The sequence below is a fragment of the Podarcis cretensis genome, assembly GCF_951804945.1.
Source record: "Podarcis cretensis genome assembly, chromosome: 2".
NCBI lineage: Eukaryota > Metazoa > Chordata > Lepidosauria > Squamata > Lacertidae > Podarcis > Podarcis cretensis.
Genome location: NC_137171.1, coordinates 78,757,869 through 78,779,337, shown reverse-complemented (window position 1 = coordinate 78,779,337; position 21,469 = coordinate 78,757,869). Strand labels below are relative to the sequence as shown.

At 40.9% G+C, this 21,469-nt stretch overlaps 1 protein-coding gene and 1 long non-coding RNA gene across 5 annotated transcripts in view; one reads left to right on the top strand and one right to left on the bottom strand.

Annotated features, from left to right (window-relative positions):
* The window catches only part of ATG7 (autophagy related 7), a 91,939-nt gene that overhangs the window by 23,640 nt on the left and 46,830 nt on the right, over positions 1–21,469 (bottom strand). The window lies entirely within an intron of this gene.
* LOC307211085 overlaps positions 1–21,469 on the top strand; it is a 35,971-nt gene that overhangs the window by 9,442 nt on the left and 5,060 nt on the right. For 2 of the 3 annotated variants that reach the window (XR_013836276.1, XR_013836277.1), the window contains exons 2-3: positions 12,405–12,461; positions 18,442–18,570. This is a non-coding gene — a long non-coding RNA (uncharacterized lncRNA). Of the gene's footprint in view, positions 1–7,094; positions 7,598–12,404; positions 12,462–18,441; positions 18,571–21,469 lie in introns of those variants that run through there. The other variant, XR_013836278.1, reaches the window with a different exon arrangement.

Below are 21,469 nucleotides of genomic sequence, written 5' to 3'. Positions count from 1 at the left end.
AAATATATATAAATGTCTATATCACAGAAAAACTGCAGCACCTGCTGGGTAGAAGCAGCCCTCAATTAGCCCATAGTTATCTTTGAAAGTAGGCATAAATAATAAGTAATGTCTGGGATATGAGATTTCATTCTTCTTGGATTCACTGGCTATTTATTTAGTTTTTGTTGACATCCTACCACTATATTTGCTTCAAAGTCTTTCTGAAAGTTTGGGTTCATGCTTCCAGTGACCTCAGTTTTCTTCACATTGCTGTCTACTTTGTAGTTTCAAATCAAAAGCAGCCTTGCATTATGATTTCTTGTATCTGCTCATTTGGCGTATATTATTTTCCCCAGCCATTTGATATCATTCAAATTTTCCAAAGGAAAAAAAAATTAAGTGAAGGAAAATCATAACATTAAGGCTTAATAAATGCCCATATCTTAAGCAGCACAAAATAAGACTGAGTAGACCAAGCTCTTGGCAGACTGCTATGTTCCCTGCACCCACTGTCAACAGCAGTCTCTCCAGCTTTCAGTATTATTTATGTACTTTAAATGTGTTTATCTTCCATTTCTTTTGGGAGGAAAGAATGCTTATAGTGCAGTGAAACAAATGGCCATATTCAATAAACGCATGACAATACAAAAGCCTAAAAATATTAGAAATACAGATTAAACTACAATAGATTCTGCAAGCACTGGCCTAAATAAAAATGACTCATTCCTAAACCTTTTGAAGATTATATTTACTGTCTTCCCTGTGGAAGTATCTGCATTGTACCTAACACAGGACTTGAAGGTTAAGACTAACACTTGCAGTAGTTTCAGGTTAGATCTCACTTGGCCTCAGAAGATGGGTCGCAACTTGCAATGAAGGCTGTCCCACACAGAGAAAATATTACCTGCAGTGGTTGCAAAATTTTCTGGGCTAGTGAGCACATTTGGAATTTTGACATGTGGGGAGGAACAACTCCTAAAGAAGCATGTTGAAGTGAACCATCATTATTGTACCATCACAAGTATTAATAAATTGTTTATGCAGAACAATTTAAAGGAATGGCAGATACCACAAATGGTAGAAATTGTGTTTCTGTGCCTAGTTATGCTACTCCTCACTGATTTCTTTGGAACTTGGGGTTCATGATAAATATGTGTCACAATTAATAGAAACTAGGGGATAAAAAACAATTACTCCATATAGCAATTACTCCATATCTAAAATTAAACGTGAACACTAAAATAATGAAAATATTATATATGAGTAGAAGTAGGCAATGGTTCAGTACAGTTAACTGTACTGTAATTTTGAAGTAATATCAGTTACTACATCTTCAGCATATGGAAAACATCCCGCTATATATTTCCATTTCCTCTGACCTGACAGTACAGCTGAAAAACTCATCAACAAACAATAACGGCAAAGAGCCTGAATGGAAAGGTACGTAAGTGAAGCTTAAACTAGAGTAGAGGAATCCAGTAAAACTTCTAGCTTGCAAAAAGCCGTGTGTATGCAGTAAGGGATAGATATTCTGGCTAGACAATGGAGAAAATGTATGAACAATTTGCTGTATAAAAAGGTTTTCAATCTATTAGTCCTTCTAGCAATATAGACTATCTGGAGTCATAAATGCATACCTCCCATCCAATCTAAGAATGATTACTATGATAAACTTTTAAAAGAACAGATTTTCCTTCTCCGTGCTCTTTTAGATTCTTCCAGTGAAAGCAGTCTATAGCTACTATAGTGGTAGGAAGTTACTCAATGATAAACTAGAACCCATCATGCTTGGGTACTTTGTTCTAGGTACCATACAAGATACAATACATAGTAGTATCACTCCAATGTTACCTTGGTGCTAGGTCTGAATGGCCATGGACAGCATGTTGAGACTTCCGGAGGCGGCGCCAACGGCAATGGCGGTCTCCTTCTGATCTAGAGGGGGAAGCTCTATGGACTGCATGTTGATTTGAGAAACATGTATTCCTGCTTCAACTTGTTAAGACAATGCCTGCACGCTGATACTTATGAAGAGAAGTATTTCCTAAGTCCCATTTTCTAGGGGTACTGAGTTCACGGTGGTTTGCTTTAAAGGATCGTCATATACACAAAAGAGAAAAGGAAACGGCTTATCCAAGAATAAAACAATAATTGAAGTGCCTTCAAAGAATTCACAAGCCTATGGCCAGTTCTGAGCACCAGTTTCAGAAGAAGGGTATTGTTAAAACTAGAATGTGTCAAGAGAAGGACAATGAGGGTAGCCCTATTCAGGGAAGTTTTTAATATCTAACGCTGTGCTGTTTTTAACACTTGATTGGGAACCGCCCAGAGTGGCTGGGGAAACTCAGCCAGATGGGCGGGGTATAATAAATAAATAAATAAATAAATATAATGAAGATGGTGAGGAACCTGGAGGCCAAGTCCTGTGGGAGAAAGGTTGAAGGAGTTGGGTGCCTTCAGTCTAGAGAACATGCAATAAGATTGCCATATTCAAATATTTGAAAGTGGGTTGGATGGTAGGATTCTAAATCATAGTAGTCAGATTGTACCAAAAGGATTTTATAAAGAAAATAAAAATTAAAAGCATTAGAGAAAACAATAGTAGAATCCCATCTGAAGGTACTACAGTACACACTAAATAGTGGCCTTTAAGAGGGGCGACCTTCTTTCTTATATCCCATTCCAGTTTGAAACGTGAACTAAAAATACACCCTGGAAATTTATTTCCATGATCCAAGTTAAAATAGCAAAGGCATGTAGAAAGGCACTTTCAGTGGTTTCCCCACCAACTATAGAACTATTCCCTACAGTGGTACCTCAGGTTACAGATGCTTCAGGTTACCGAAGCTTCAGGTTACAAATGCTTCAGGTAACAGACTCCGCTAACCCAGAAATAGTACCTTGGGTTAAGAACTTTGCTTCAGGATGAGAACAGAAATCGCGTGGTGGCAGCGCTGTGGCAGCGGGAGGCCCCATTAGCTAAAGTGGTACCTCAGGTTAAGAACAGTTTCAGGTTAAGAACGGACCTCCAGAACAAATTACGTAAGTTCTTAACCCGAGGTACCACTGTATTTGTAACTAAGGATGAAGCAGTTATCAGAACATTCCCAAGGTATCGCTTGACGGCCAGGGCCATGGTCATCCAAGTTGTTTACCACCATTCATTTCTTCAAACAAAGAAGCCAAAATTGAGTGGATATTTTAAAATTTGTGTCCCTTCTTCAACCCCTGTTGCAGAGCTGTGTAAGACCAGAATAAAAGAATAGCATTCAACATTGCACAAGACTTCCACCTGTGCAACAGAACTTCCCCTTCTTGCTCCCTAATTCGCTCTGCAGGGACCCTCAATGCTCTGCAGCAGATCTGAATGGGTGCAGGGGGAGGAGGGGGAGGGGGAAGTTATGCTGAGCAGGCTGAAGTCGGTTCTGCTTGCACATGGACACCACTAGTTACAATTCAAAATCTTGTAAATATACTGAAGCAATAAAAACAGCACAGCTGTTTGGAACTGGCTGCAGATAAATCCTTGGGTGGGCAGCAGAAGAGGTCATAAGATCTTTGGGGATCTTCAATGCAATCTTATTCTTTTAGTGTTGTTTTCTTTTCTGTTATTAAGGGAATAATTTTGATAAACGATGTTTAAGCAGAAACCTTACTAACCTAAACTACTAAATTTAACTGAAAACTTTGCTGTAGATTGCATCTTCTCTGTATATTTGTTTGATGTGGCTAAACGGTTTGAAGAGGTTATGCAAGTGGCAAGGTTTTTTTAAAAAAAATACATACAGCAAGCCAGTTATTTGTTACAGAGCATTACCAAGAGAGTCATTCTGTAAGATACCCTACTGTGAAGGGGCACTAAAGGAGTTCCACTAAACAAACTCTGAATAAAGACTTTTCTGTTCTCTTCTATGAGAGGGAACTGATAAACTTCTAGTCATTGGAAATGACTGTGCAATGCTTGAATTACACACACATGCATGTACTGTGATGCATTATCACATGATACTTTACTTTTCCAAGAATAACCTAATAAAATGAAAATACTTCATAACCATGATCTTTTGCGTCTTAAAAGTTAGTTATTTGGCAGTCTCTAATGAGATTTAAAATCTTAATTGTTTACTGAAGGAGAGAGATTATTAAATAAGCTGTTTTCCTTTAAATGCCAACACTTTTCCAAAAATATATTTTTAAAAACCTACTATATGTATTTTATTTACTATGGGCCAAATGAATTTCACATATGTGAGAAGAAAACTGGCATCAACCACATGTGAAATAAACTCTTGGCAGGCTAAGTACAACTGCTTGCCATTTAGAAGATTGGATTCAGGAGAAATGCCTTTTATTTTTTCTCAAATCAGGAAACTTAGCAGAAGAAAAACGGAAGTGACTTCTCAGGTAATGCTCTGTAGCAAAGTTGTATCATCCTGAAGGCCTCATTTACTTAACTTTACTCCAATCATCAGCTTACTGTGAAGATTCTATGCCAGCTTAAATACAAAGAGAGGAAATCATGAAACATCGCTCTCATTGATGGAGCATTTGCGAACTGAGGGTTGCCCTTCCCATTTGTCAGTAAAAACAATGATTCACAACATCCCAACAGCCGATTATATTGTCATGCCTTCCCCACTTCCAAGCAGTGGGGAGTTTAAGGGGGTTCATTTGTCTGGGTTTTGTTTCCTTTGTAAGGAGTTCATGTGAGTACATATTAGGAGTATATACCAGGAGAAGAAAGTACCTTTTAAAAAATTACTCAAAACAGCATATGGTTCTTTTTTCCAACATCTTCTGACAATCAACCAATCTCAGTCAGGAGTAAACTAAAAGTAGAAGAAAAACTCTAATAGTGCATGTAACAGAGGGAGACTATATAACGGTGCACCTTTAGAGGCAAGCAGTTCAGCAGTTACCTTTTGCCATGGTAACCTAGAGCCAAAGCAAAATTGTGTGCATAAACCTGTATATCTCACTTTTCCTTTTCCTTGCTGTTTTCATTAACTTTTAAAGGTTCTGGCAGATTGTCAGGCAGATGTTTTCACTTTGCATTGCTATTTCAGCACCAACCACGCAATCCAGAACAGTTTGACTACAATTTTTATGAAAACTACCTTGCATTTGATTTTCTGCATCTTCCAAGGTAAATTGTTTAGGGCAGGTAAGAACAAGGGCATGACAGCAGCTAATGATGGCTAGTTGGATTATAGGAATTGTCTACTAAACTTTCATTCTGATTTGCATTCATTGACTTTTACTGCAACTTGCTTTTCAGTTGCAACACACATTAAAAACAAAGCATGCTTCTAAAAGCTTAAAAAGAAGAACTGCATCCCTTAATGCTCACTTTCCAGCAAAGCGTTCAAGTGGCAGAATGCCAGGAGAAACCCTGAGTCCTTTTGCTCCTCTGCACAAAATCCCTCCTGACCATTTCCAATAGAGAAATTTGATGTGTGAACTAGCAGTTGTTGCTACATATATACACTGAAATATACACTGCTGAAATGTTCATAGTAATTCCAATGCCTTAAGAGTGACCCTGGCAATCTGAAGAGAAGTAGCAGATTGTGCCAGCATCTTTTTACATCAACAAGTGTGTGCCAATGGAACAAAAAAGGACTATGCCACAAGCAAAAAAATCCTCTCTCTCTCTCTCTCTCTCTCTCTCTCTCGGGGGGGGGGGGGGGAGAGGGAGAGGGAGAGGGAGAGGGAGAGGGAGAGAGAGAGAGAGAGAGAGAGAGAGAGAGAGAGAGAGAGAGAGAGAGAGGCTGCAGGAATTAGGGCATGTAGAATTTTCCAACTTTCAAATTCCAAAAATAAGGAGTGAAGAAGAAATTTGCTAAAATTAACTTTCACCCCCTAAAATGACACACCCTACTAGGGGATGTCCAAATTAGCCACCCCAATTTAAGAAGAGACACTCCTTCGAATAGATGCTGTATTTAATGCAAGGATGGCCAACTTGTAATCCAACAACATCTGGAGGGCCACAATTTCCAACCCCCCTCAGAACTAGTGATGCTGGCTGGCACTGATGGGAATTAGAGTCCAACAACAACTCAAGGACTACTGACACTCCTCTCCTGTTTTATGAGGATGAAGCAAAAATGTTTTAGGTGAAGTATTTATTGAACATGGGTGTTAATTTTACTTCTTCTTTTTAAAAAAAACAAACTTACCATCTGAAAATTATGTTCAAAAGTATGTTACAGAGAAAGAGGGAAAAAACTTGCACAGTACAAAAGCCAAGCTAAACATAAACATAAACCCATTTACAACACACTTACTACATAGATATGAATGTACAGTGGTACCTCGGGTTACATACGCTTCAGGTTACAGACGCTTCAGGTTACAGACTCCGCTAACCCAGAAATAGTACCTCGAGTTAAGAACTTTGCTTCAGGATGAGAACAGAAATTGTGCGGCGGCAGCAGAGGCTCCATTAGCTAAAGTGGTGACCTCCAGAACGAATTAAGTTCTTAACTCAAGGTACCACTGTATATAGAATTTAACCAGAAGATGTCAAGAGATAAATTCCATCAAGAAACAGAAAACTTGGTCAGTGACAAGAAAATATTTAAGGAGGTATTCCAAACTCAAGGTACCACACTGGATCCCCTTAACTTCTGAAGTTGGGGTTTCTTGAATAAAGATTTTGTTGCTGATCCCATATATACTTGCCTACACATTGAGAAGATTGTTCTTCACGTAACAAGGTCATATATACGACAAAACCAGCACTTTGAATTGTGTATGAGTGTCTTTCAACAATACACACCAGAATTTGCTTGTCACATTTTTACCTAGAGGTAGCTTATAAATTCCTTTCATGGGTCGCATACACAACATAAAATACATGGTGGCAGCCTTCCATGGACAATACCAAGGCATGGGGTGAAACGCGTGTCCTCCCACTAAATCTGCCCAGAAAGGTCTCCTAATCCTGCGTGGGAAACTGCAGCGGAAGGGGAAGCCAACAAGGGGGATAAGAACATAAGAGCTTTACTGAATCAGACCAAACCTGTCCAGCAGCCTGCCTTTTACAGTGGCCAACCAGATGCCTCTGAACATCTCAAGGGCAGGACATGAAGGCAAAAGCCCTTTCCTACTGTTGCTCTCCAGCAACTCCCTGAACCTGGAGGTAGCAGATAGCCACCAGAATTAGTAGCCATTGATTAGGGTGGTCAGGTGTTCCCCTATTACACCAGAAAGCCTGCTATAGTATGTCCTGTCCTGGTGTTCTCTCTTGCTATTTGTCTAGTATTGAAAGGGGCCAGTGGGAGGTAGTCTTGTTTGTCTGTCTCTAATTGCTTTACAAGCCTGCTCACAGCTCAGGAAGATTTCTGGGGCAGAGGGAGGGGCAACACCACAGCGGGGTCTCCTCATGCTCCCTCACTAATTTCCCAAGTCAAGAGCAAAACAGAATCTACTCCTCCTCACCTGAGCAGCTGCAGATTTGGATAGGAGAGAGGCAGGCATGACGGAGGGACTATTTGGACTGGAACGTAAGTGAGCAATGCCAAACTGTACTTTGCCTAGTGCCTTTGCTATTTTGCTTGAATTTCCTAAACTACATTGAAGTTTGAAGCAGCAGCAAGATGCCTGAAAGGTAGGCAAGAAAGGTAGGCAAGACAGGCAAGAACTAGGTTCTGGGGTTTTGGGGGGCAGGGGGAGGCAGTGTTACAAACTGGGATAGAAAAGCTGGGAGCCAAATGGCTTACTGGACCTGGGTTGTGGGTGCCAAACAGAATGTCTAGTTGCCATGTGGGGGGTGGGGGGTGTGTCAGTAACGCTTTTTATTATTTTGATAAGCATGAATTAATACGCAATTCACGTAAGTGACACATTGTTAATATCACATTTTTAGCAGAAATTGATAATACATGTTTAATTTGGTGTTTACAATAAAAATACTGGTACCAAACTTCAGTTTTCAAAACACTACTCTTTACTGTTAAACTCCTTAACATATTGCTTATCCTTAACATATACTTTGAGGCTTCAAAGCACATACATTTCAGTAATCCTTGTATGTCAGCCATGCACAAAAAATAGCACCCAGACTTTTTGAGGTGCTCGCAAATGGAGAATCTTTAGGTGCAAAATGCGCCTGGTGCCCTGCTAATTTCAAACCCTTGGGAGAGGATGCTGATGTCTATTCTTCTGATTTTTTTAATGATGCAAATTAGTGCTCTATTCCTACAACCTGTGATCTATTGTAATCTGTGCAAAACTTCCCAGAGGGAGCTGACTTTACTTCCTTTGCTAATTGAAAAGCCTGGTGTTGATGTTTGTGTAAATTTTGTCAACACCAAATATTAGATCTCTCAGTGGAGCAGCAACTCTGTTAATTTTTTATTTTTTACTCTATTGGCATATTAAGATGACCAGTTGTGTGACCTTCTATATGCTTGATAAATAATAATACTTTCCACCAATTTACCACAGAATAGATTGTAATCTCCTGGATTCTTCTCCCCACCAATCCACTTTTTAAAATTTGATGTTACACTGTTTGCTTCCCACAGTCCCTCTTCGTCCATTAAAAGCTAAAGCAGCACTGTATGAAGTTCCCACTTAAATAAATCCCTGAACTGCACTCTCTAAATTTACTTCAGCTTGATACAAAGAAAGGTCCTTACCACATCCCCATAAAGTGAAAACAATGGCAGTTACTAACCTTATTCCATAGCAGTTCCAAAGCTCTCCCCATATTAGGATTTCAGAAAAGCTGTCTTGCACCTCACTTTTATAAGAATTTTAAAACACTGTTTTATACATGTATTTCCAACAAATAAAATACCCAAAGGTTGAACTACAGCTAACTCCTGTTTTAGGAGCAACCAATATGTGCACAATCGTACACACGCGCACAGCCCCGAACCTGGAAGTAACCTAGAAACATCAAAGACGTAACTAAAACATCACTAAAAAGGTGGAATGGGGATAGGAGCAGAACAAGTGTTTGCAGGTGTTTTCAGTGGGTTTCTGATTTCACACAAGTGCACAATGACCTGGAATGCAAAGGGATGACACTGACATTTGGTGTCAGACGCACTACTTCTGTGTAAAGCACTTTGGTGTATATTAACATGCAGATGACCACCACTGACTCTCTGGCATGTTTGAAAACAACAACCCAGAATTTGCACCTAATTTGTACAGCATCTGATTTTCATTAGAAACTAGAGTTGTTTGACACAATAATTAATCTAGTGCAGTAAGATCTCATCTTCACTGTAAAGCAAGTTGTTAATCTTACACTCCCTCTTCTCTAACAATAAAAATTTTGCTAGGACCATATTTACATATTTACATGCTTCCATTTCATTTACCATGATTTAAAGTCATAAACCTGTGACGTCTCTCCGGAAATACCAAATAAAGTCAAATCATAGACTGTAATTGAGAAGATTTTGATGATCACAGCTTAGAGGATACAATAATTCCTGAGAGAAACACCATGTAAAAGAGCAGATGAACTGGCAGCTACTGTTACTATTCGGCCAAAGAAAGTTTTGCCAACAAGTTAATACCCTTAAATTTCCACTTTTTTGTATTTTTCTATGAGCAGAAATATAAAGGTAAAGGGACCCCTGACGGTTAAGTCCTGTTGCGGACGACTCTGGGGTTGCGACACTCATCTCGCTTTACTGGCCAAGGGAGCCGGCATTTGTCCGCAGACAGTTTTTCTGGGTCATGTGGCCAGCATGACTAAGCCGCTTCTGGCAAAACCAGAGCAGCGCACAGAAACACCATTTACCTTCCCGCCAGAGTGCACTCTGACATGCTTTCGAACTGCTAGGTTGGCAGGAATATACAGAAATATACTTGCTATGTAATACATTAATATGGATTCAACCTTCTGTTTAAGTAAGTGTTCAAAGGAACTTAATACTGACCAAAACTTAAAATTCCCCTCTGGTCATATACAAGTTTAATAATAATTAGAGCAGCTAATTTGAGATTGAAGATGTCGAACGAGATAATTAGAGCAGAATTCACTGGGTTATCTTGAAGACGAATAGTGTAGTAACACTTTTGACATATTAAAGCATTTTTTTGGTAAGAGGCTTTTTTGTTTCTTTCACAATCTGAATTGCCAACATTCCTTCACCCAGAAGCAAGAGCTTTCATGAACATGACATCAGAGCATCACAGTGAATGAGGGAAGGGAGATGGGGCAGGATTACTGCAACACAGTAAATTGCTGCAATTAGCATGTTTTCTAAAAGGTCAGGGATATTAACATTAGTATACAGCATGATGCAAAGCCGGTAAGCCTTTGGGCTTACCTTGGAAAAGAATAGCTGACAAATTATTACATTTCACAGGATCAGGAAACACGATGAGTGCCTTTCAAAGTTTTTTTTAGCCACCAAATGTGTAGAAAACAACAACAAAAATGATCAAGAAACTGGAACGTAAGAAAAGGCTGCCGGATCAGGCCTCTGGCCCATCTAGTTCATCATCCTGTTCTCACAGTGGCCAGCTAGCTGCCTATGATAAGCCTGAAAGCAAGACCGGAGTGTAACAAGATTCCCCACTTGTGTTTCCCAGCATCTGCCATAGAGGAGCATGCTGCCTCTGAGAGGAAGGAGAACATAGCCCAATTTTCCACGAATCTGTCTAATCCCTTTTTAAAGTGGCCATCCCTTTATCTTTTGGGAGTGAATTCCACGGTTTAGCTATGCACTTTGTGAGGGGAATACCATACTTTTCTGTGCAAAAGACGCCCCCATGTATAAGACGCCCCTTATTTTGGGGGACTCAAATTTCAGGAAATGGGGGGAAATGGCACAGAGTTGTGGAGCTTTTTTGGGGGGGGTTACCCAGGGTTGTTGAGCTTTTTTTAGGAGGGTTGCCGATAATCACTCACCCGCACACGTCACAAAATCCGCGTCTCGTCCCCTCACCAGAAGCTGCCAATCACCCGCCCAATTGTGGCAGTGTCAGCAAATCAACACCACCCATTGATGCAGCAACCAGTAACATTCACAATAGCTGCTAACAGCCACGGCAGCAACCAATCAAATGCACTACCCATGTATAAGACAACCCCCATTGTTTAGCATGATTTTTAAAGAAATAAACCTAGTCTTATACACGGAAAAGTACGGTACTTTATTTTATCTGTTGTGAATCCTCCAGCATCCAGCTTCAGGGGATTACCAAAAGTTCAAGTGCTAAGTATGAGAGAGGCAGATCTTTCTCCACACCCCTTGCATAATTTTATACCTCACCTTTCTTTCCGTCTTTCCACAGCCAGAAATAGCTCCACAGGACTATTTCAGCTCCTAAAAGCTTGGAAAGGTAGCTGTCATTGCAATGCAGTTCTCTTTCCAACTGTCACGAGATAGGGGCCGGGGGAGAGGTGGGTCAGAAAGTAAAAAGTGAAGTTGACATAAACGTATCCTAGGTGCCTAAAGGGTGCTCTTTCTCCTTCTCCCTCCCCTCTCTAGAGAGCACCAAATTTTGCCAGATTTATTTTAGAAGTAAAAACAGTATCTTAAAGATGATTTTCTTCCATCTCCTGGCTCAGTGTTAGGAAGCATCCAGTGAGTTGTTAACGATACACAAACAAGTTTCAGCGAAATCAGTAAAACCAGAATAGCTGAGGTATTCGTTAAAAAAAAAAAGCACAGTAAATGAACTATTGCAATGCTTTATCAATTTTTGAAGCAAAATATTGAGACCTAAAATCAAACATCATCAAAATAAGAAAAAGAAGCCTTTAAAAAAAAAAAAGGAGCTGAAAGACAACTTTGCCATCTCCAGTCACTAGAAAGAGGTGGGAAATCTGTGATATGTGGGTCTAATTCAACCCACCAAGCCCCTCCATGAAGCCATTTCTAGCAAACTTCATCCAGCCGCCAGCCACATGACATCTTCTGAATCATTTGTTAAGCATTTTGTTCTGCCTCGCCACTTTCCACACTTTTCCTAGGAATAGACATATTTTACACACAACTTCCCCTAAAACTAAACATAAAATAGGAATATAAAATACATTGATTTTGTAAATATAATGCATAATATTTACATCTGTAAGTATTTAATGTTAATGTAAAATATGTACAACTACCCCCCCCCCCCAAATTTGCCTCTTGCCATGCCCCTGGAAAGTTGGCAAGGTTTAATTCCTCAGGCTGGAAGTGGTTTCCCACCCCTGTTTTAAAGCCATTGGCAAAAAGAAAAAAAGAAAAAAAAAGAAGGCAATTATATAAGGAACTCCGGAAGACGTAATAATAGGATTTCTACAGCTTCTTTTGAATCCATAAAGCTGCCAGTTAGTTACGGAATAAGTCAATGCAAATAAAAATCTTTATAGGCTTGCTCTAAGTCTTGCACAATGACATTTCAAAATATTCTTCTTATGCATGCTCTCACAAGTTTTTGTGCTTCTCTTTTTGCAGGAAGGAGAGAGGCAGATGGATGGCAGATCTAAAACAACCTTTCCATAGTAAACTACGGTGAGTGTTGATGAAAGAATTTAATACAAAAAAAATATTTTAGAGTGCCGTCTAAACTATGGTCCCAATCCAAAAACATGCAAGAAGACTGAATGGCCAGAAGCAGCAGAGGCTCCAGAAAAAGTGAAGTAGACTGCTGGGGGGCGGGGGGTGGAGAGGAGAGGAGAGGAAGGGAAGCTCCATATCACATTTAATTTTTAATATGGTGTATGATATGATACAAACAGAAACAAGTTTATATCCACATTCAGATATGCTGGGCTAACAGACTGTCAGGCTATTTTTAGGGTGGGCATTTGCTCACTCTTGGCCCCTTGGTACCACCTATATAGCCAAGGGGTCCCCTTTCATCTGCTCCCAGTGCTAACAATTTGAAACTATTCAGAGTGCTGGCCCACACTAGAGAGGAGATGAAACTGAGTTCTCTCCAATGGCTGTGCAGAAAGTAAATGCAGGGGGCTGTCTCCCTTTTTGTGGCAACAATGCAGTCCTACACACACAGCTGTCACTGGATGTCTGAATTCCCTGCCAAGAGAAGGCAGGAGTGACTTGATTTCCCTCAGATTCAGTAGCTGCATTTGTATTGCCATGTTTGATTCTTTCAATAAAGCAAGGCAAGGCAACCCCCCCCCCCAAATAAACCAGAAACCTAACATGCATCACAGCTCTGTCCAATAAGATACTGCATAAATTTGAGAGCTAAACTACAGTGGCTGCTATTGGGGGTTAAACAGAGTGGCTGCTATTGGGAGATAAACAGAGGTGCATATGGACACTAATAGCAATAATGATAATTGTATTATTTATACCCCACCCATCTGGCTGGGTTTCCCCAGACACTGTGGGCGGCTTACAGTACAGTGGTACCTTGGGTTACAGACGCTTCAGGTTACAGATGCTTCAGGTTACAAACTCTGCTAACCCAGAAATAGTACCTTGGGTTAAGAACTTTGCTTCAGGATGAGAACAGAAATTGCGTGGCGGCATTAGCTGAAGTGGTACCTCAGGTTAAGAACAGTTTCAAGTTAAGAATGGACTTCCAGAATGAATTAAGTTCTTAACCCGAGGTACCATTGTACATATAAAAACAAAGTAAAATGTCAAACATTTAAAACTTCCTGATACAGGACTGCCTTCAGGTGTCTTCTAGAAGATGTGTAGTTCTTATCTCCTTGACATCTGATGGGAGGGCGTTCCACAGGGAGGTCACCATTGCCAAGAAGGTCCTCTGCCTCATTCCCCGTAACCTCACTTTTCGCAGTGAGGGAACTTCCATAAGGCCCTCAGAGTAGGACCTCAGTGTCTGGGCTGAACGATGGGGGTGGAGACGCAATGGGGGGGCGGGTGAGCCGAGGCATGAAATGAGCAAAACAGCAGCGACCCTTTACAAGTATTACAAGCCAAGAGAGATAACTCATTGCAGGAAAATCATTCCATGCTGTTATCATGCTTCTGTCCCTCCATGTCTCTCTATTAAAACACAGGCCACATTTAAACATTCTCCACTGACTGAGACTCATTTAATTTCTCATGTGACTTGTGCGTTTTGCACTGCTGCTTGGCTCTGCTCCATTTGGCTTCCAAACTAAACACTGTCTGCCATGGTTCTGGGCTGGCACTCTCTCCCTGTCTTTTCAGTTCCCAACAGTGGTTTCTACAGTCTCATTTTATTTCAAGTTCAATAGTCTTCCAGAAGAATTGCTCAACTTAGCTTTGCTAACCACAAACAAACTACATGGGCTGTCCCCAAAGGCTCAGCATAGACTGAATAGGCTAACTTCTCCCAACCCAATAATTTTAGAACCAGGAATAAAAGTGTCGCCTCTCTGAAATACTGGAACCTATTGAAAGCTGTTTAGCTCTCAGGACAGGTTTTTCCTGCTGAAACCGAAATGAGAATATTTATATATTCTACTTTAGATGCCCAATGCAGCTTCAGACCAAACTACATATTATGAGAAACCTGTGGCTTCTATCAGCAGCTCAGAGTTTCCTTGCTTCTGCCCACTTTATTGGTTATAGCTTGCAAGGGGCAGGGAAACTCTAAGCCCGATGGTGCTGTGTGGTGCATTTTATTTTATTAAAGGCAGGCACATGTTCCTTGTGTAACCTGTAGTCACTTTGAGAATTTGTTTCATAGTGGCCAAACAGGGATTTTTATTATTTTATTTTCTTTCTCTTCTTTTTGGTTTTCACACATTACATTACAATACAGATGTACCAAAACCAACACTATTTCCTCCCCACCCCCCCATACATTTACATTTATATTTCCTCAATCCATCATATTATTCTTTTGTCCTTCCTCCCACTTCCTTCCGCCCCCACTTGATTTCCTCCACATTATACAATTTACAATAATCTTTGCATTTTTATTATTTTCATTGGGTTTTTTTTTTTAATAGAGTTATAAGCTTGGTGGATCAGGGGAATGCTGAAGGCTTTTGAAAAAGTACCCCATGAGCTTCTTGCAGAAAGGTTGGTAAATGTGGGCTTGACGAGCTAACTGTTAGGTGGATTTATAACTGGTTGACTGACCAAAACCAAACAATGTTCACTAATGGTTCCTTATTATCCTGGTAAAAATGGACAGGGGGGTGTGTGCATCAGGGTTCTGTCATTGGGCCCGTTGTTGTTCAACATCTTTATGAAGGACTTTGATGAAGGATGCTCTGGAGGACTGGGAAACCTTCTGAACCTCATGGCACCGGGTGTGCACATGCAGAAATGTGTGAAAATTACCTCTCCCCCTTTCCTCCAGCAAGAATGTCTCCTGGATCAAACTCTTGCACAAATGGAAGGAGCCTTTGAATTAATGGAAGGACATGTTTAGACCCAGTCCCATGTGTACAAAATTTGCAGATGGCAATTGTGAGGTATGGCCCAAAGTGCATCCACATCACCATCAAAACATAACCACCCTCCAATTGTTTACTCTAACATGAACTCCTAAAGGAACTTCTGTACAGATTGGAGTCGTAAGTATACAAACATAATGTCAACTATTCACAGGGCCGTCTTTACCCAGGGGTGCAAGGGGTGTGGGGCATCTGGGCACTGAATTCTGGGGGGCGCCAAATGTATACGTACTGTATACCATTCCCTCTCTATCAGCGGCAGTGAAAAGCAATGGAGTGAAAGTCCCCATTCCCCTCGTCTGTCGCTTTGTTACTCCGTAGCACCAAATATTCCTGACGAGTTAGGAAACAAAAGCAGTTTTTTCCGCTGCGTCATTGTTGCAGGTTTTTAACCTTGCATTTTTTCATTTCCTTTTCCTTTCCTCATTGCTAATCTGAACAAGACTGTTGTTTAATCTCATTTTCTCTTAAGTGTCATGCCTGACACCATTTATTTGCAGGCGGCTTTGTGTTGTGTGATTTGTATACAGTGGTACCTCTCGTTAAGAACTTAATTCGTTCCGGAGGTCTGTTCTTACCCTGAAACTGTTCTTAACCTAAGGTACCACTTTAGCTAATGGGGCCTCCTGCTGCTGCTGCCACACAATTTCTGTTCTCATCCTGAAATAAAGTTCTTAACCCGAGGTACTACTTCCAGGTTACCAGAGTCTGTAACCTGAAGCGTTTGTAACCCGAGGTACCACTGTACTGTATTAAAAAGTGGGGGGACTGAAGTGCCCAGAAACCTGAGGAAAAGAGCCACTGAGAGGAGGACCACTCACACTGGGTAATGAGGCCATCAATGCCGTTTCAATCCCTGGGCCTGGGTGAGTGAGAGGTGGGTCCTATTTCACCGCCCCCGAAGGGGCCGAAGGGCGGGTGGGTTGATAACTACCAGGACCCGGTGGAGCTTGGGCACAGGAGAGGGGGCAGCCAAGCCGTTTCTGTGAGGTGGTGCTGAGGCAAAAGCTGGTGCCCGGGCTGCCTCCTCCCTGCCCTGTTCCTGCCGTGCGAGGATGGTGGCAGTGAGGCCCATCTGCCTCAGGCCGCCATGGCTGCGGCTGCTGAGCCCAACTAATTGGGATGGGACTTCAGCACCCAGCAGGTACCCGTGGCAAAAAAGGATGCAGTTGCCTCCCCCTCCACTCTCCCTCGCTTTGCGTCCCTGTCTGCGCCCACACGGCTGCTTGCATCATTGTTACAGGTGAAAAAGGTCAACAACTTTGGCTCCCCCCCCTCACAAAAAAAGCTCAATTAAAGTTAATTTGGGGGCTGGTAAACTAAATTTGGGGGCACTGGGCGGATATTTGCACCCCAGTGCCGCATATGCTAAAGATGGCCATGACTATTAAAATACAATACTCTTAAAAAGTCATCTTAGTGGAAAGGTCCTGAAACATTCAGCATTAAGAGATAGCATTCACACAGAATACAGTGACTTCATTAGTATTCAAATACTCAACAGTTTACTAGATGCAGACTTGTCTCAAGAAATTTATAGCACCTTCGGGTAAAGCAACAACACTATGCGTTTATTGAAATCTACATCTGGAAGTAATTTGTACAACTGCAACCAAATTTTTCTCTTCCAACTCCAAAGACCTACAGGGGCCTATATACCAGGCAAGTGATTGTCTGTTTGTGGACACAGCATGCTATTATTTATGTTCTTAAATATAGCAAAAGGTTTATCTGCATGTAGTTTTGTCTTATTCATCACATGAGAATGACCAGTGTTAGAAACTGAGATATGAAAACTAGGAGCTAAATGGCACATTAAACCTAGGTTATGGGTGCTGCAATGGAATATCTAGGCATACTTTTTTATAAAAATACAAAAGCAGAAAATGAATGAACTGCAGCTAAAATCTTATATTCATTTTTCACATGGTCTAGTCCTCATGTGAAGACTGCAAAAAACAAAGCCATGCTTCCCCTGCTTGCCCTCCTAATATTCTTATGAGGGTCCCTTCTGCAGTCCTCAGAGAGTGGCTAGAAGTGGGAAAGGCAGAAAAAGGTCCTCCTTTCATTCAAGCAGTGGCAATTTTAATCTGAAATCTTAGGCGCAGTGCTGCTTCCAGAGCTCAGAAACTGTTTGCATTAATGAAATTCCCTGTCGCAAAAAGTGCCTAGAACAATGGGAGATTTGAACGCTAAGAATGGCAGAAAGTATTTCAAACGGCCTATTTATTCTTCATTGCCCTGGAACATACTGAAAGTAGAATACAATTTGTATGGAAAAGCTCAAACTCTTCAAGAGGAAAAATATTTTAAGTGAACTATCTATTTGGCAACCAATCCGAAAGGAATTTTAAAAGCCCAGCTGTAATAATGTGTGTATAAGACCTAATAAAAATTTAAAGAAGAATAAAATCTTGCTACCTAAGCAATAGCTGTAGTCTATCCCAAAGGCTAAAAATTGGTGGATATTCTGAAACACAAAACTACTCAAAAGATTTATAAATTTTGCCTGCAGGCAAATAAAAATGCCTAATTTACATAGCTTTAAAATCAGTGATCCCCAAAACACTTCAAACAGTTAAAAATGTATGAGCCACAATATGGTTGATGCAAATATTATTATGACCAGAAAAGCATAAAGAAAGTAATTAAGTTTTTCAGAAAATTTTACAGCAACTAGAGAACTATACAGTCGTACCCTGGTTTTCAAACAGCCTACTTCTTAGAACATTTTGGCTCGCAAACGCCACAAACCTGGAAGTGACTGTTCCGGTTTACGAACTATTTTTTTTTTGAAGCCAAACATCTGATGGGGCTTCCACGGCTTCCTGCAGCCAATGAGAAGTCGCGCTTTGGTTTTCAAATGTTTTGGAAATCTAACGGACTTCCGGAACAGATTCCGTTCAGCTTCCAAGGTACGCCTGTATTCTCCTTTGTCCCACATTTCTGATCCCCAATGGCTGATGCTTCCAAAAGCTGTTAGACTACAGCACCTGTCTAGTCATCTCAGTACTCACAACTTACACAGGGCACCCAAGTTCACTTGCCTTTTTCTCTAGCACTCTTAGACCTCTTTCTGGGTGGCGTATACTAATACCAAGCCTGCCTCCCTTCTCCACTAGCAGCCTATCTTTAGAGACCAACAGTAAGAATGCTCTCCATTTCGTGCAACGTCTGCATGCCCAACGCTATCCAGACCGAATGACTCCTTTTGGTGAATGTACCTTCAACACAATTTTTCAGGTAAACAAGTAGGTGACCAAGGAAGTAGGGATTCTTCAAGCCGTGTCAGGCTATGCCAACTAGAGTAAAACTAGTCCTGAAAATACTGGGCATATGCTTGAATGCCAGGAACCACTAGGCACATGCATATAGTGGTTCACATTTTATTCTAGAATGAGTCTCTCTCTGTCTTCTTTAAAACAGGACAGAAAAGTACCCTGCACCTAGCAGTTGTCTCCCATGAGAGTGAGAAGTTATGGGGGTGGAGTATGAAGCTGAACTCCGTCATGTTGATTCTTATAGACAAGCTGACACTGGCTTGACGAGCTCATGTAAGGTGCCTGTCAGGGACTGTCAGGGCTCTGAAGAGTATGGGGCAGAAGCAGGAAGAAGAGCCGGGGCAGTCTGAGAAAGAGGAGGGTGCACAGGATGGGTAGGAAGAAGAAGGGGCTGTTCTGGCAACAGATGGGTCACTAGACTCCCCACCTTCCTCTGCCCCGCTGTCTCCTAGAACCAGGAGTGGCTTGAAGCAGGAAGAACAGCAACAACCTGTCCCAGGAGGACATATAAGTTGGCAGAGGGCAAGGGCTCACTGTTGCTGCAACTGCTCCACAGGGTGCAGATCTGAGGGACAGCTGCCTAGTGGCTAGAGGTGTGTGTTCATGAGCATCTGAAGCACCTTGGGATTTGCTGTAAGTGCTTCTTTTGTCGATAAAGACATGACTCTCAGACGTGTGTCTGCCTTAGCCGGGGTGGGCCAGGACAGTGGAACATGGAGCTGGCAGTGTAAAAAGTTCAGTTCAAACAGGCACTCAAACCATTTGCAAAAGCTAGAAACCACCCATTATTGATCAGCTTTTATAATTTTATTGTACTTTATTACTCTTTTCAATGTACGTGGAAGCTTGCATAGAATCATAATGTAAGAAGCAGGTACTGTTTCCTGCAACATAATAAAATACTCCCAGTAAAACTACATTCCATCTTTAAAAGACGTTTTATTTTTACCGTTATAAAACGTGAAGGGATAAGAACGCTATTGCTTCATGCTTCTTGCAGCATCATCTCTATAATTTTCCAATTCAGTTCTACCGTCACAAGCCATAGTTACATTATCCGAAATGTGATTGTTAAAGCTTATGTTTCATTACGCTTGCAAGAGAATTTTTTTCTGACCAATTACCCCCTTGTGATTAGTTAGCTGTTTTATATCTTAGACGTGGGGTTATATGTCTAGGATACAAGTGACCTAGGAGGAAGGGAGGAAATACAATTAACAGCACTGCATGGTGGTTTGAGACTGTACAAAGGGTTTTAGATTCTCCATATCCATTGTTTGTTTATTCCAGAAGGGCTAATTTCCTGGGAATGAACCCACAACATACATAATGCCTGCAGGGGTTTTAAAATAACTTTTGAACTACACACCATATGAAGCTAGCATTCTTTGGACTTACAGGCTTCTTGTGTATAAAAATTAAAGCCAAAGCCCCAGAATTATCTTTGTTTCAAGTACAATAGGACAATAGGAAACTTTTGTACCTTGCTTGATAAGGAATTGTTTAGTGTGTTTTCTGAATTGATTGCAGAGTCAAGAGAATGTAACATAATAAGAGATTAAAACAGACTTTATTCAGAGTCAATAAGAGGTGGCAGTGATTGGTACAAATATTTAGTATACGGGTGAAACTTAAGAACGAGATAAATACGGATACCCATGTCTCAAAATGACAGCACTCACAGTATGTAGCCCAGCCTGGCAAGGCTATGATTGAGTCACTCTGCTTTTAAAACCATGAGTGGGTTGAGCTGGTCAACAAAGTAAATAGAAACAGCATTAAACAAGCGCTTTGTAGGATAGGAAAGTATGGTTGGAGAGTTGAAGGTGGTTTGGATCAGTACTCGTGGTCTGTTCACATCTCTGTTTTGCTGGTTTCAAAATAGATTCAAAAACCTGAAACTCTTATCTGGAGAGAGGTGATAATGGGACAAAAAGAGAATGTGCCCCATGAGAACGGATGCCTCCCTCTAGATTATTTCAGCTTTCATAAAAACTACTGGCTGCCTCCATTTCAAACAGAGATTTTCCAGAGGAAAGAATCAACAGTGCAAAATGTGAGCCCCAAGAGACAAGATACTGGGCTCAGTGAGGCAAAAGTCTGGCTTCTGTTGCAGAGTAAAGTGTAGTAGGGGGGCATTATGTAGAGGTCTGTCCAGAAGGAAAGAATGGCAGGCTAAGGGGCTACACATTTTGAAACTGTTGAACCGGGATTTGGGTACGCAGCTCTGGGGTTTAGAGATGTGGGCAGGCCCTGGCATACAGATTAGTCACTTTTTCATAACTGCAATCCACTTTCATAGAGCCAAGACACAGAAAGAGGTTAAAACCATATCCCTGTAGGGTGCTTCACAACAAAGGAACAAAATTGGAAGGAATTTACAGCTCTTTAAAAGCGCCATTTATTACTCCTTCACTTTTTATATGCAAGACTGGAAAGCAGTATGCCACAACTGGCAACTGCTCGCAACATATAGCAGGTATAATAATTACACAATATATATGAGGTGAGCTGTCCACAGACGTAATAGTTTTGTGTTCTGAAAGGTGCATGAAAACTCAGAACTTTGCTAGTATGAAGAGCCTGAATTCTTTCTTCAAGGGCATTTTTAAATGCAGATTTCCTATGATTCCTTCTCTTAACATGTTTAATTTTTTAAGCCTACTTTATATTATATATATTTTTTAATTATTATTATTATTATTATTATTATTATTACCAATCCTCAAGCATCACCCAAAGCAAATCACGTCATCAAGTGACCAGATCTTTTTCATTGAAAATAATAAAAAAGTTGCTGGGGGAACCCAATCAGATGGGCAGCATATAAATATTTTATTCTTGTTGCTGTTGTTACAGTTATGAAAGG